Source organism: Schistocerca americana, chromosome 3 (assembly GCF_021461395.2).
Source record: "Schistocerca americana isolate TAMUIC-IGC-003095 chromosome 3, iqSchAmer2.1, whole genome shotgun sequence".
Classification (NCBI taxonomy): domain Eukaryota; kingdom Metazoa; phylum Arthropoda; class Insecta; order Orthoptera; family Acrididae; genus Schistocerca; species Schistocerca americana.
This window is the reverse complement of record NC_060121.1, coordinates 856,301,639-856,315,289: the sequence shown is the minus strand read 5'-3', so window position 1 is coordinate 856,315,289 and position 13,651 is coordinate 856,301,639. Positions and strand designations below refer to the sequence as shown.

The 13,651-nt window shown below is 42.4% G+C and overlaps 1 pseudogene; it reads right to left on the bottom strand.

The window, feature by feature from the left end:
• Positions 1-13,008: 13,008 nt before the first annotated feature.
• LOC124608442 lies at positions 13,009-13,125 on the bottom strand (annotated as a pseudogene).
• Positions 13,126-13,651: the final 526 nt, after the last annotated feature.

Sequence of the window (13,651 nt, the reverse complement as noted above, 5' to 3'; positions counted from 1 at the left end):
GTGTTTCACGATACTTTCCCATTCAGTATGTATTTTTACGGGGATTCGAGAATAGGGTTTCCTTTTCTGTTAGTTTTTGAAAATATTTGGTATTTTCATGTGGTATGATGAGTATCACATGTATCCCTTGTTTGTGAACTTTAATGCTTATTCTTAAATGATAACGTGAATTGTTTCAAATCCATCCTTTATTACTTTTTCCCTCGTAAACGTTTGTAAACATACGGACATTTATGCTTAGTTTATATGTGCTTATTTATCTTTTCTCACATTCGTAGTTAATACGAGCACAGCTCAATAGAAACAACCTGCATTCCACACAATTAATATAGTGAGCTGTAGAGGACTTCGAGCCACATATTGTAGTCCTGATTACATAGGAGTCAGTTATTTTAAGATTCACGCTTCTTAGTATGAAGTGCTGCGGAATGCAAGGTGTAGGCTACTCCAGTATGGCACGCGTTTTATCCATAAGAGTAGCCTCACCTAACGCATACGTTACATTAGAACGGCTAAATAATTCTGCGTTATGTAAGAGTGCTTACCACCTAATATTTCAGGTAAGAAAGTCAGATCACATTGCTCTTAATACGTGGGTCAAAATTTTGTAAAATAAGAGGATATTTTCAGTGCGTTTGTACCGGAGTCATATTAGTTAAACACTCAGTATACAGGTAAGCAGACAGTAGGTCGACGTTGAAAGGAATAATGACTACTATGAAATTCTGCAAAGATTTGTAGTTTTTTAATGAAAGTGAAAGATTATCAAAAACTGAACGAAACGGTTCGAGGTAATGTTGGTGAGTAAGTCGTTACACAAATCATAAAAATTCACCCAACGAAACCTCCAAGCGAGTTCTCCCAGATCACACAACACTGTGTCTTTAAATGCTAACTGTAAGCAAACCACTCGACCAACTTCTGGGTTGAAACTGTTAATAAAAATTACAAATTTCAGATATGGATGCAACGTTCGATATAAACTGAAAAGTCGACCTTTCGTATGACACAATTTTGTTTCGCCCTCGTATTAGGATTTCTGAATGTAAGAGTATTGCTTCGATCGCCTCATGGATGCTCGTCCTACGAGACAGAATGTTTTCATCTAGTTACATTGCATAAAAATTAAATAAAAGACAATGTGCGTACAGTTCTGTAGGGCAAATATAATAGCACTAAGTGTCAGTGCATCACAAGAAAAAGATAAAGGGAGTGATGGTAAGTGCCCCGAATTTTCGGAGAAAGGAATGAATGTTAGTGTTCAACGTCCAGTCGCCAACGACGTCAGAAACAGAACGTAAGTTGCTCCATTAAGTTTCGGGAATGCAGCCGCATAAATTCTGCTTCTTCTTCTAATATTTCGGCTGTATACCTTTCAGCCATCTTCAGAGAGAGCCGTACGACTGACGCTCCAGCGCTCGCTCCATCCTTTTAAACTCGCGGACCGCGCCACTGCGCATGCGGCCACAGATAAACAAGGCGCCAGTGATGTTGATCGGCGGCAAAGACGTAACATATGCACGATTTACGTCTGTGGCTGCGAATTCGATCCATGCTGGGAGGTCGATGTATTACTGGGAGCTGAACTGTAGCGACGTCTTTGTAAGTTCAATATTGAAAGTGCCGGATTCCATGATTTATCTAATGTGAAACCGCTGTCTCTATTAATTAAATTCTTCGCCAAGCGGATTTCAATGGCCTCTTTTACTACGGAGTCCCAGAAAGATGAAAAAAAAGTCAGAATTTCGACATTTTCATATACCATAGAGTGACCAGAATCAATACAATGCTCTGCCACAGCCGATTTACTGGGTTGTAAGAGCCGAGTGTACCTGCGATGTTCCGTACACCTCTCTTGGACTGTACGATTCGTTTGTCCAATATATGAAAGGCCACATTCACATGGTATCTTGTAAACCCCAGGCTTGCGGAGTAGTAAGTCATCTTTAACGGAACCCAGGAGTGTAGCCGTCTTCGCCGGTGGACGAAAAATCACTTTTACTTTATGTTTAGTGAGGATCCGTCCTATTTTGGATGAAAGGCTTCCCACATACGGCAGGACAGCCATGGATTTAAATGTTTCCTCGTCATCTTCTGCATTCCTTACGGACACCTTAGATTTTATTTGTAGTTCCTTACGTATATGTTGTGGAGAATACCCGTTGTCCTCAAAAACTCTCTTCAGATGTAAAAGTTCGTCTTTTAAACTACTTTCATCAGATATGACGTGTGCTCGGTGTACCAAAGTTCTTAGAACACTGCTCGTCTGCGAAGGATGGTGACAGCTATTTGCATGTAAATATAAGTCCGTATGGGTCGGTTTCCGATATATTGCATGACCCAGAGTGCCATCTTCTTTGCGCCGAACCAAGACATCCAAAAATGGAAGACATCCCTCCTTTTCCACTTCCATTGTAAACTGAATTTGTCCATGGATGGAATTCAGATGGTTTAAGAAGTCCTGCAATTTGTCCTCGCCATGAGGCCACACTACAAAGGTGTCGTCAACGTACCTCCAAAAAACTGTAGGCTTCAAACTAGCAGACTCCAGGGCCTTCTCCTCGAAGACCTCCATAAATAAATTGGCCACCAAGGGTGACAAAGGACTACCCATGGCAACACCGTCAGTCTGTTCAAAAAAGTCGTTATTAAATAAAAAGTATCACATGGTGAAAACACATCACATGGTGAAACAAAGCTAAAATCTCCTTATCAAAACTTTTTCCAATGAAATCTAAAGATTCAGAGAGAGGTACCTTAGTAAATAGCGACACTACATCAAAGCTGACTAATAGATCAGAAGTGTTCAGTTTCAAAGATTTTAACTTGCCAATGAAATCTGCAGAGTTTTCCCACAAGCGGCCTCAATAGTGACGCCAGGTGCTTGGCACAATCATAGTTGGGAGAACCAATATTGCTCACGATAGGACGTAGAGGAACGTCTTTCTTATGGATCTTTGGGAGTCCATAAAGCCTTGGAGGAACTGCACCACTTGGTTTCAGTCTTCGTATGACTTCCGGTGGAAATGGGGAGGCATTCAAAAGCGACGCCATCTTCCTTACCACCTTGTTGGTGGGGTCCTTACTGATCTTCCGGTACATACTATCATTCAGTAAGCTGTATATCTTATCATGGTAGTCGTCACGTGACATTAAAACAGTGGCATTACCTTTATCAGCAGGGAGAACCACCGTTTCGGTATCTTGGCGGAGCATATGTAGTGCAGTCCTCTCTGCCACAGATATATTGCTTCTTTGTGGGCGAGCCTTCATAACAGCTCGACAAGTTTCGCATCTTATTTCATCTGCAGAATCCATAGAGAGTGGTCGAACAGCTTCTTCAACGGCACTGATGAATGCAGGTATAGGCAAAACCTTTGGCGTGGGTGCAAAATTCAGTCCTTTGCTTAAGACCATCATTGTAGCATCGACCAAATCTCTACCCGTCATATTAATGACGGAGTGTCGAATGATACTTTCTTGCTGTGGAGATGGCTCAAGTCGGCTGAACTTTGCAGTCTGTCTTGGTGTCGCTACCTCACGAACCCAGTCGGATTTGGCCCATGTTGTACCCTCTATCCAGTTCCAAGAGTTGCTGGGTAACTCCACAGACATCTTCAGGTGCAGACGATAAAGTTCTTGAGAAACAAGATCCAGCTTCCTTCGTGTAAATCGGATCCTCTCCTTAACGATAGCAGAACCAGCTTTAAATAAAATCTTATTCATGGAAGTCGATTTTATAAAATGAACTAACCTGGCAAACTTCGGAATTATGCCATGGTCACTGCACCTCAGTAAAAAACTTAAAGAGGTCAATAACCTCGCTCTCAAATGTCGTAGCTTGTCCAATCGTCGAAAACATAAAACCATCTCCTCCCTGAAGAGGTACTTGATGTGAATACATCGACCTCCCAGCATGGATCGAATGTGCAGCCACAGACGTAACTCATGCATATGTTACGTCTTTGCCGCCGATCAACATCACTGGCGCCTTGTTTATCTGTGGCCGCATGCGCAGTGGCGCGGTCCGCGAGTTTAAAAGGATGGAGTGAGCGCTGGAGCGTCTCGATCCTCCTCACCCGCTCGTCTCCCCGATCCTCTCCCACACCCGCCCGCTGCCGCGCCTGTATTCGCACGTCCCACCCGGTCTCCACCTCTCCACCCTCCTTACCCTCTCCCAAGGTGGCTTCCGCCAGCTCCCCCTCCCTGATGATGCCCTCCTCCCCTCCATCTACCCCTCCTACCAACTTTGATCCTCCCACCCTCCTCCTGTACTTTGGGCACCCTCCCTCCCTCCTCTCCCTTTTCCCTCCCTCCTCCTTTTCTCCCCCCCTCCTCCCCCGGGCCTACCCTCCCCTGTCCCTCTCCTCCTGCCCCCGCCTCCTCAGCCATTGGCATCCTTTTTCTCCCCTCTCCCCCACCTCACCCCTTTCCCCTCTTGGCAGGTCCCCGGACTCGCACACGTTACGTGGACATTCGCGCGCCGGAGATCACCGCCATCAGTGTTTTGTGTGTGTGCTGTCGTGTTTAGTGTTCAGTGTTCACCGTCCACTCCATCGTTCACAGTGCCATCGTCATCTTCGGTGTTTGTGCGTCGTCTCATCCGCTAGCAGTGTGGATTATCGACGAGTGTGAACAGCTCCGTGTTTGTCTCTATGTGTCTCCTGTTTTATTGCCCACCGTTCTGTGACTTACGTGTCTTCTCACTGTTTTTGCTCCTTGTATATTCTATGGCTGAAGAGCAGCGTAGTGTGCTGCTGACAGCCTTCCTGTTGTACAGGTATTAAAATAACAATAAAGTAAAAAAAAAAAAGCTGGAGCGTCAGTCGTACGGCTCTCTCTGAAGATGGCTGAAAGGTATACAGCCGAAATATTACAAGAAGAAGCAGAATTTATGCGGCTGCATTCCCAAAACTTAATGGAGCAGTCTTTGCGCAGCGAAAAGCTGAAGATTCAGAACGTAAGGACTGTGGGAAAAGGGTGGGGAAGGAAGCCAGCCGTTTTTAAGGGGTCCGTAGGCCCTTACTATAAGTTTTGCGACAGCACAGGTCGACAGGACAAACAATCGATAGTGTGCGTCGGGTGGCGAGAGCAAGAGCGAGTGTTGAGATAGTAGTAGAGTGGGACCCAGGTTGCGGGCCTGGCCGTGGGGCGGCCGGTGGCCATAATGCAAGGCCGTACCGACAGAGGGGGTGGCCATCGCCACGGTTTAACACCTTTTGTGTTAGAAATATACGGGAAAGTGAACAAGTACAATCACTAGTGTGATTCAGTGATATTTCAGTGCCGATATTTGTATTTTCGCGTCTACCGCGCCGGCATTATTTGGCTTGCAGCGTTGGGTTGCAGTGTTGGATTGCAGTGTTGGTTTACAGTGATTAAAATTTGCGTGTGACGATAATTAACATCGAAGAGGCCTGTGCTGAGATTAGCCGTTATTAATTTTGTACGACGAAGGCAGTGGCTGTCTCCTTACTTTGTGTTTTTGGTGATAAATATAGGTTGTTGATTAATGAAGCTGTGTTGTTGTTCTTCTTGGCACCAGACATATCATTATTACAGCATTCGAGAAGGACAAAATGGAATGTAACATCTCCGTAGCAGTCCAATCCGATTGCCAGCCCCATTAGGTACACGGTCATATTAATTAATATCTATTTGGGCTGCTATCAGATCCCGATCGAGCGGGATAAGTCAGTAGATTAAACCGGAGTGTTACACCTTTGGCTTACCGTGAAAGGACAAGTGCAATTTTCGGACGAATCGCAAAGAACAATAGGTAATTTTATCTTATTTAACGAAAAGAAAATATTTTCCAGTGTTGAATCGGGACAGGGCATAAACTTTAAAATCGCGACAAGAAACAGTGTATTTTGAACAATACGAAGTAATAGCACCTTACGATAGTGACTAAACTTTTTCTTGCCATTTTAGATGAGAATAATAGTGTCAATAAGCTGTGTTGTAATGTGCAAACGCGTAAATCCGCACGAAAAACTGTGAAAAGTGAACACCAAAGAAAGTCACGTGTGAACATTAAAATAGCAAAACGAGCCAAGAATTCGTCAAGAAAGTTTTAAAGAAGTGTTTAATAGTAATATTGTGACTGAAATTGTTTTTTTGAATAGTGAAATTCAGACAGCTTCTTGTGGACCTGTAAACTGTTATGTGGACGACAATTCGTGTGGCGACGCAATTGTTGAGTGACGTCATGCAGACACGTGTAGCAGTTGCGCCAAAGAGTTTCGATCTGCGAGGTGATTTCACACATCATCCTAACTACCTGTGCAAAGAGTAGTTCAAGCACAGACGCACTACACCGAGCGCCGTCCCGACATCTAGCAGCCGAACTACAAACTACGCCCGCCTGCAGCGCCACGGAGCGGCCGGCTGAGAACTACGACATCCCGCCACAGCGAGCCGCGAGAACTTCACGCGTTCCGGCGGCAGTACAGCGACACGCCCACTTCAAACGTCAAAACATCGCGACTCTTGGTAACGTTGGTTGGTGAGTGGAGACGACTGGTTGACATAACATTAAATTGCAACGTGCAGTTTTCGCGGTAAATAAACGTTTGTAAACTGAATTGCGTGTTAGGAAAAGTGCCCAATTGCAGTAATTTCCGAAAAGTTTGCGAAAAATACTCTGAAATTGAGCATACTTATTTATGCATACTGTGCTGTCTAAATGATAATTATACAGATATGCTTATTGTTTTTGGGGGATTTTATATGTATAGATTTTATGAATGGTATGATTTATCTTATTTAAAACATTTTACATAAGCTGTGTATGTGAAAATTGATATTTGAAGTGATTAGGTTTTGAGAGTTGTTATGTTCGATGCTCTTGCATATTGTATCAATTTAGGGATTAACTGAAAATACTGCAGGTGCTGTTTGATTAATTTCATGGTAATTAGGAGTGTTTTGGGTTACTAGAGGTTATTCTATATTACTTCCTGTGTGTTAAAAATAAACAAACATGTCTACTGAAGATAAGCAGGTTTGTGAGGCAGTAGTAGAAAGGAAAGGGATAGGACAGGAAGACAGAGAAGATTCGGGAATCAGTGATTATGGAGTATCATTAGATAGCCCATTAGCACACTCAACTAGTTATCCCAAAACACCAGAACAAACGATGAGAAATAAGTCAGTTTCAGAATGTAGATAAGTGGTCAATGTTGGTAGACTTGATAAAGGAGAATAGCGCATCACTAAAGAGTTTACAAGAGAGTTACGAATCATTAAGGAAGAGTTTACAAGAAAGAAGAGAAATAGTAGAAAAATTTAGAGAAGCGGCAAAGGAAGATTTCCAAAAAACTAGAGAATCATTAAAGGAATATTTTCGAGAAACAAGAGAAAGGAGGGAAATATTCTACAAATCCCTAAAGGAAGATTTACAAGAAACTATAGTACAAGAGATCAAAACATCGTACACGAAGATGGAATGTAATCTGAAGAAGGAAATGCAGGAGTTACCAGAACGACTGAAGATGAACGTCGATGAGAGAGAGAATAAGCTACAGGAGAATATAGACCAAGTCCAGGGAGACGTGGAGAAGATAGAAGGGAAGCTAACAAAAAAGGTAGAAGACGATATTGAAGAAACTAAAGCCGAATTGGGAGAAAGGATCACCGAAGTGGAAACAAATTGCGATCATGGAATCGCCGAGGTGACGCAGATGCAGAAACAATGCACTGATGCAGTTAAGGGGATAGGAAATAGTCAAAACCAATTGGCTGTCAATCTGGGAAATGCTATAGCCATGCGACGAGAAGAGGATGATCAGAGGGTTGCAATGGAAGGCGAGGCCTTCACTTGGGGAATCAAGAAGAAGGAAGGGATTAAGGTTCATGCAAAATCAAAGAAAATAAACTCTGAAATAAATAAATTCAACCACGTTTATAAGGGACCATACAGGATTATAAAAATTGATCATCCTAACACTGTGGAGTTGGAGTATGCACGGACAAAGAGAGTGCATGGTAAGGAACATGTGGAAAACATAAAAAGGTACTACTCACACGAGAACAGGGATAACCCAGATGAGGAAGAGGTACGAATTGAAGAAAGTTAGGTGTAGGGAGCTAGCAATTCTTTTGCTGGTATACCAAGTGGCGACTGGTACACTCCCAGCTGGGTGAGACTTTATTTCTAATTTCAAGTGTCACTCCTCTACCATCTTTCTCTATCCTTAGGTTAAGAAAATTAGTGCAGTAGTTAGGATTGGTAGTGGTCATCCAAGTAATTCAGTCAGGAACCATGTAGTAAATTTGTAGTAGTTGCTGTTGATGTAGAGTGTGAGATGTCAGAGAATCAATAACTTAAAAAAAGCTCAGTTTACTGTGAGTAAATAACCAAAATTAATAATGCCAGAAGGAATAAAATGAGCACCATATCAGAAAGCGAATGTTTACATAATGTCGTGGTAAGCTAATTGGTTAAACAAGAATTTGGGTAATCTTATAGAGTTGTTTCATGAGGCATGAAAAGGTCAAACTGTTGTAAGAAAATTGAAGTAATGTATCAGCTTGTAAGTAGATGAACATATAAAGAAACAAATACACAAGGAGATAGTTGTTCCGATAAATGATGTGAAATATGATGAATGGAGAGGCTAAGGAGCCTGAAGTAGTATTTTTATGTGGTTATTGCAGCGAATATGGAGAGTTGATGTAGGTTGAAGATATATATGCAGTTGAAGTTGCTGTTAAGTTGAGGGAGTTATGTGTAATGATGTATATTGAGTATGAGAGGTTTGAAGTGTTGAAGTGTATGGAGGATTGATATAGGTTGAAGATATATATGTATTTGCAGTTGAAGTTGGTGTTAAGTTATGTGTAATGAAGAGTATGGAGTATGAGATGTTTGAAATATTGAAGTATATCATTTAGCACATGAGCAACATCTGTTTGCAAGTTATTTGTAGGTATACATGTTTATCTGAAGTATGCTGATAAAACAAAGTGTAACTAATGAATAATTAGTAATTCATGTATCCAATTAGCTATCAGAGTCAATTATGGTTATACGTAGGTCAAGCTTTAGAAGCAGGATTCTAGCACTGAGTAATGAATGACAAATATCCATATAGTGGATTTGAATTAATGTGAATATAACTGGAAATATTGTACCTTCACATCTAAGCTTTCTTGATAACAATTCACATATGGCAGTAAGGTTTGGCAAAATGAAATGATCAGTAGTTTAAAGTTTTTCATTGGGTGACCACATTAGTTGTAGTGTTGCAAATAATTATGTAAGACATGCTTAGCGGTACAATGTAGCATTTAAATTTATGGAATCTGTAATGAACAAGTTGTGAATTTCTTCCTTAACTTTTATGTGTGTTGGCCAAGTGAATTATAAATTAGAGTGATAGTAGTATGGACGGCACAAACCCCGCTGAAAGGACGGCATACCAAAGGGATAGCTGGCATTCACCTAGTTTGTTTTCTTGTCTTTGCTGTAGCAATAAGTTGTGAATTTCTTCCTTAACTTTTATAAGTGTTGGCCAAGTGAGTTATAAATTAGAGTGATAGTAGTATGGACGGCACGAACCCCACTGAAAGGACGGCATACCAAAGGGGTAGCTGGCATTCAACTAGTTTCTTTTCTTGTGTTTGCTATAGCAAGTTATAATAGATATGTAGTTAATGACTCGTACAAACGTTTGAAAGTGAAAAGTTTTTGGAAATTTTTGATAAGATAAGTTTATAAAAAATATTTACCATGCTATGTTAAGTAAGTAGGATTGATGTTATGTGTTATTTGGACAATGCCGTATTTTTGAGATGTAAAACATCGTCCAGTACGCCTTAGATAAGTTCGTACTGACTAAGGTCCAAAGCGAGGGGAAAGATCCACCGTGGTATAACAATCATGTACGAAAGGTACTACGGAAACAAAGAAAGCTTCATCATAGGTTTGAGAGTAGTCGAATCATAGCTGATAAGGAAAAGCTGAACGAAGCGAAAAAGAGCGTAAAGAGAGCAATGAGAGAAGCATTCAACGAATTCGAACATAAAACATTGGCAAACAATCTAAACAAGAACCCTAAAAAGTTTTGGTCATATGTAAAATCGGTAAGCGGATCTAAATCCCCTATTCAGTCACTCGTTGACCACGATGGCACCGAAACAGAGGACGACCGAAGAAAGGCAGAAATACTGAATTCAGTGTTCCGAAACTGTTTCACTGCGGAAAATCGTAACACGGTCCCTGACTTCAGCCGTCGCACGGACGCCAAAATGGAAAATATTGAAATAAACGATATCGGAATTGAAAAACAACTGCTATCACATAGTAGCGGAAAAGCATCCGGACCATACGAGATACCCTTAAGATTCTACAGTGATTATGCTAAAGAACTTGCCCCCTTTCTATCAGCAATTTATCGTAGATCGCTGGAAGAACGTAAAGTACCTAGCGACTGGAAGAAAGCGCAGGTCGTTCCCATTTTCAAGAAGGGTCATAAATCAGATGCGAATAATTATAGGCCTATTTCGCTTACGTCAATCTGTTGTAGAATAATGGAACATGTTTTGTGTTCTCGTATTATGACGTTCTTAGATAATACAAATCTCCTTCATCATAACCAACATGGATTCCGCAAACAGAGATCATGTGAAACTCAGCTCGCCCTATTTGCCCAAGAAATTCACAGTGCCGTAGACACTGGCGAGCAGATTGATGCCGTATTCCTGGACTTCAGGAAGGCATTTGATACGGTTCCGCACTTACGTTTAGTGAAAAAAATACGAGCTTACGGAATATCGGACCAGGTTTGTGATTGGATTCAGGATTTCCTAGAAGAAAGAACACAACATGTCATTCTTAACGGTTCAAAATCTGCAGATGTAGAGGTAATTTCGGGAGTACCGCAGGGAAGCGTGATAGGACCTTTATTGTTTACAATATACATAAATGACTTAGTTGACAACATCGGTAGCTCCGTGAGGCTATTTGCAGATGACACGGTTGTCTACAAGAAAGTAGCAACATCAGAAGACTCGTACGTACTCCAGGAGGACCTGCAGAGGATTAATGCATGGTGCGACAGCTGGCAGCTTTCCCTAAACGTAGATAAATGTAATATAATGCGCATACATAGGGGCAGAAATCCATTCCAGTACGGTTATGCCATAGGTGGTAAATCATTGGAAGCGGTAACGACCGTAAAATACTTAGGAGTTACTATCCGGAGCGATCTGAAGTGGAATGATCACATAAAACAAATAGTGGGAAAAGCAGGCGCCAGGTTGAGATTCATAGGAAGAATTCTAAGAAAATGTGACTCATCGACGAAAGAAGTAGCTTACAAAACGCTTGTTCGTCCGATTCTTGAGTATTGCTCATCAGTATGGGACCCTTACCAGGTTGGATTAATAGAAGAGATAGACATGATCCAGCGAAAAGCAGCGCGATTCGTCATGGGGACATTTAATCAGCGCGAGAGCGTTACGGAGATGCTGAACAAGCTCCAGTGGCGGACACTTCAAGAAAGGCGTTACGCAATACGGAGAGGTTTATTATCGAAATTACAAGAGAGCACATTCCGGGAAGAGATGGGCAACATATTACTACCGCCCACATATATCTCGCGTAATGATGACAACGAAAAGATCCGAGAAATTAGAGCAAATACGGAGACTTACAAGCAGTCGTTCTTCCCACGCACAATTCGTGAATGGAACAGGGAAGGGGGGATCAGATAGTGGTACAATAAGTACCCTCCGCCACACACCGTAAGGTGGCTCGCGGAGTATAGATGTAGATGAAGATGTAATAACTTTTTGTAGAATATTATTGTAGAGGCAGCCCACTACCGGAGTCAAGGATTTTCTTGGTGATTGTAATTTCATTACTTATTTGCACTGTGTGTTTTGTTCATATGTAGTGATGTCTAATTCCCAAGCCGATTCTTTTACGCCTGTGGCTTCAAAGACGTTTTCGAGGACGGGGATGTAAGGGGTCCATAGGCCCTTACTATAAGTCTTGCGACAGCACAGGTCGACAGGACAAACAATCGATAGTGTACGTCGGGTGGCGAGAGCGAGAGCGAGTGTTGAGATAGTAGTAGAGTGGGACCCAGGCTGCGGGCCGGGCCGTGGGGCGGCCGGTGGCCATAATGCAAGGCCGTACCGACAAAGGGGATGGCCATCGTCGCGGTTTAACCCCTTTTGTGTTAGAAATACACGGGAAAGTGAACAAGTACAATTACTAGTGTGATTCAGTGATATTTCAGTGCCGATATTTGTATTTTCGCGTCTACCGCGCCGGCATTATTTGGCTTGCAGTGTTGGATTGCAGTGTTGGATTGCAGTGTTGGTTTACAGTGATTAAAATTTGCGTGTAACGATAATGAACAATGAAGAGGCCTGTGCTGAGATTAGCCGTTCTTAATTTTGTACGACGAAGGCAGTGGCTGTCTCCTTACTTTGTGTTTTTGGTTATAAATATAGGTTGTTGATTAATGAAGCTGTGTTGTTGTTCTTCTTGGCATCAGACATATCATTATTACAGCATTCGAGAAGGACAAAATGGAATGTAACATCTCCGTAGCAGTCCAATCCGATTGCCAGCCCCATTAGGTACACGGTCATATTAATTAATATCTATTTGGGCTGCTATCAGATCCCGATCGAGCGGGATAAGTCAGTAGATTAAACCGGAGTGTTACACGTTCCATTTCGAAGGAACAGTCCCGACAATCGCTTAAAGCGATTTAGGGAACTCTCAAGAAACCTAAATCTGGAGGGTCAGAAGGGGTTAGAACTGCAGTCCTCCCAAAAAAAGGAAAGCACTCCGTCTTCAGGCCACAAGTGGCCTATCGGGACCATCCGACCGCCGTGTCATCCTCAGTTGAGGATGCGGATAGGAGGGGCGTGTGGTCAGCACACCGCTCTCCCGGTCGTTATGATGGTTTTCTTTGACCGGAGCTGCTACTATTCGGTCGAGTAGCTCCTCAATTGGCATCAGGAGGCTGAGTGCACCCCGAAAAATGGCAACAGCACATGGCGGCTGGATGATCACCCATCCAAGTGCCAGCCACGCCCGACAATGCTTAACTTCGGTGATCTCACGGGAACCGGTGTATCCACTGCGGCAAGGCCGTTGCCAGTCCTCCCAAAAGGCAGTCCATTTTGATGACAACTGCGTTGCATTTTCTCGGATTTCGAGACTTAAAAATCAGACCGGAAAGAAGCAGCTAATTTAAGCTTTCGCATAATTATGGCCAACAGATCTTTCTCTTAACATCACAGTCAGTATTGGAAACAAACAAATTGGCTGAGCATAACTTACGTATTCCCACTCATTAAAGTCTCACTGCAAGATTTTTTCTGCTAAATCATTAAATAGGCAGAACTTACATACAGCGTGAAAGTTGGCAGTGAGAATTTAAACGTCCATAGCGAGAAAAAAAATGACACTCAACACTTATCATCACACCCAGAAGGTCGTAAGTGTAGTATTGGGTAGTACGAGGTAGTCAGTCGTACCTCCTTAATCAATGATGGTTCCCTCGAACTTTCAGAGCTGATAGCGCATTTTCCTGCGGGAAGCATTGTCTTATGCAGTGTAGCGGCTACTAAAACAAAACCGAGCGGGGTGGCGCAGTGGTTAGCACACTGGACTCGCATTCGG